The 2,424-nt window shown below is 51.5% G+C and overlaps 1 pseudogene; it reads left to right on the top strand.

Annotated features, from left to right (window-relative positions):
• LOC103251327 overlaps nucleotides 1-1,831 on the top strand; it is a 2,982-nt pseudogene extending 1,151 nt beyond the window's left edge.
• Nucleotides 1,832-2,424: the final 593 nt, after the last annotated feature.

Genomic DNA, 2,424 nt, shown 5'->3' with positions numbered 1-2,424 from the left:
TTATTGTAGAGATGAGGTCTCACCAAGTTGCCCAGGCGGGTCTCGAACCCCCAGGCTCAGACAATCCACTCACCTCGGCCTCCCAAAGCACGGGATTACAGGCTGAGCCACCAAGCCCGGCTGCTTAATACTTCTGAGCCACTTTATTTCGTAAAATAAAGAAAATAGAATCCACCAGAATGTTTTGATTACTTAAATGTTTGTGTGCCTGTGTGTCCCCTGGGAGCAATGGTTCATATTAGCTAATTTCATATTCAGTATTTGTGCAACTATGTGACTATAATAAAAATCATTGGATTGTATACTTTAAAATTGTACACTTTTGGCCAGGTTCCATGGCTCACACTTATAATCCCAGCACTTTTGGAGGCCGAGGTGAGAGGATTGCCTGAGGCTATGGGTTCGAGACCAGCCTAGGCAACTTGGCGAGCCCTCATCTCTACAATAAATCAAAAAATTAGATGGGTGTGGTGGTGCATACCTGTAGTTCCAGCTGCTTGGAAGGTTGAAGTGGAAGGATAGCCTGATCCTAGCAGGTTGAGGCTGTGGTGGCCATAAGCGTGCCACTACACTCTAGCCTGGACGACAGAGTGAGACTTCAACTCAAAAAATAAAAAAAATAGAAAATAAAATAGTACACTTTAGATGGGTGCAGTGGCTCATGCCTGTAATCCCAGCACTTTGGAACACAGAGGCAAGAGGATTGCCTGATCCCAGAGGTTCAAGACCAGCCTGGACAACTCGATGAGACCTCGTCTCTACAATAAATCAAAAAAGCATCTGGGCATGGTGGCTCGTGCCTATAGTCTCAGCTACTTGAAAGGCTGAGGTGGAAGGATCACCTGAGCACAGCAGGTCGAGGCTGCAGTGGCCATGAGCGTACCACTGTGCTCCAGCCTGGGCGACAAAGTGAGGCTCCAACTCAAAAAATAAAAAATGAAATAAAATAAAAATAAAATTGCATAATTCTGATTATGTGAATGACACCTCAGTAAAGGGGTTACTTTCTTTTTTATTTTTTGAGTTGGAGTCTCACTCTGTCGACCAGACTGGACGGCAGCCTCGACCCGCTGGGCTCCAGCGATCCTTCCACCTCAGCCTTCCGAGTAGCCAGAATTACAGGCATACACTACCACGCCCGGCTGATATTTTGATTTTTATTGTAGAGATGAGGTCTCGCTGCCCAGGCGGGTCTCGAACCCGCAGGCTCAGGCAATCCACTCACCTCAGCCTCCCAAAGGCGCGGGATTACAGGCTGAGCCACCGAGCCCGGCTAGGGGTTACTTTCAAAATGAGTCAAGATGAAATTAAAAATTGGCCTTTTTGCCTTCACAGGGCTATGGAGGTGGCATGCAGGCTCCGCCCAGCTCCCTTGCCAGCTCTGCCTGCCATGAACGTGGCTCCCGGAGTTTGCAGCTCGTGCGCCAGCCCCAGTAGCAACACGATCCCCTACGCGTCGTTGTCCCCTGGCAGCTACACGGGACGCCCAGGAGGAGGTGGGCCTCCCGGAACGCCCATCATGCCCAGCCCCGGAGACTCCACCACTTCCAGCGAGAGCATGTACACCGTCGTGACCCCCATCGGGCCGGGAGCCGGCAGGGCCAACTTCCCGCCCGGCCCGGCTCCCAGGGCCCCACGGCCGCCATGAGCGCGCTGGAGCCGCACCACGTGAACGGATCCCTGGCTCGGGCCACGTGGACGGGTTGGCGAAGAGCTCCCCAGCGCCGTGGCCGGCCTGAGCAACGCCCCGGGCACCCCGCGGGACGACGCCGGGGCCTTCCTGCACCCGTTCCCGAGCACCGGGGATGGCCTTGCGCGTGTGAGGGGGTAGCCCTGGCCCTGCACCTCGGCCATCTGAACTCCTGGCCACCCAAGGCTTGCCTGGCTGGGAGGCCCCGCACGAAAGACTCATTTTATTTTATTTTTTTTAAAAAGGCAAAAAACAAGGACCTCCGAAACATTCTTTCTTGAATAGCCCTCCCTGCCGTTCCCATCTTCGTCCGGGACGGCAGCTGGTGACCCTGTCAATAAGTGTAACTGGTTTTGGTTTTTAAAAAAAATTGGAATAGGCCTATATTTATTACATAATTTGAATTTAAAAAAATTTTTTTTGAGACAAGATCTCGCTGTCACCCAAGCTGGAGTGCAGTGGCATGATCCTGGCTCACTGCAACCTCAACTTCCTGGGCTCAAGTGATCCTCCCCCTTCTGCCTTCTGAGTAACTGGGACTACAGGTGTACATCACCACACCTGGCTAAGTTTTTATTTTTTGTAGTGATAAGGTCTCATTATGTTACTCAGGCTGGTCTCAAACTCCTGACCTCAAACAATCCTCTTGTCTTGGCCTCACAAAGTGCTGGGATTATAGGTGTGGGCCACCAGGCCCAGACTGAATGTTTTAACGTATTTTCTTTTTTCTTTTT

The sequence above is a fragment of the Carlito syrichta genome, unplaced genomic scaffold (assembly GCF_000164805.1).
Source record: "Carlito syrichta isolate Samal-C Ts95f unplaced genomic scaffold, Tarsius_syrichta-2.0.1 Scaffold139178, whole genome shotgun sequence".
In the NCBI taxonomy this organism is placed as follows: Eukaryota; Metazoa; Chordata; class Mammalia; order Primates; family Tarsiidae; genus Carlito; species Carlito syrichta.
This window is presented reverse-complemented; position numbering and strand designations above follow the sequence as displayed.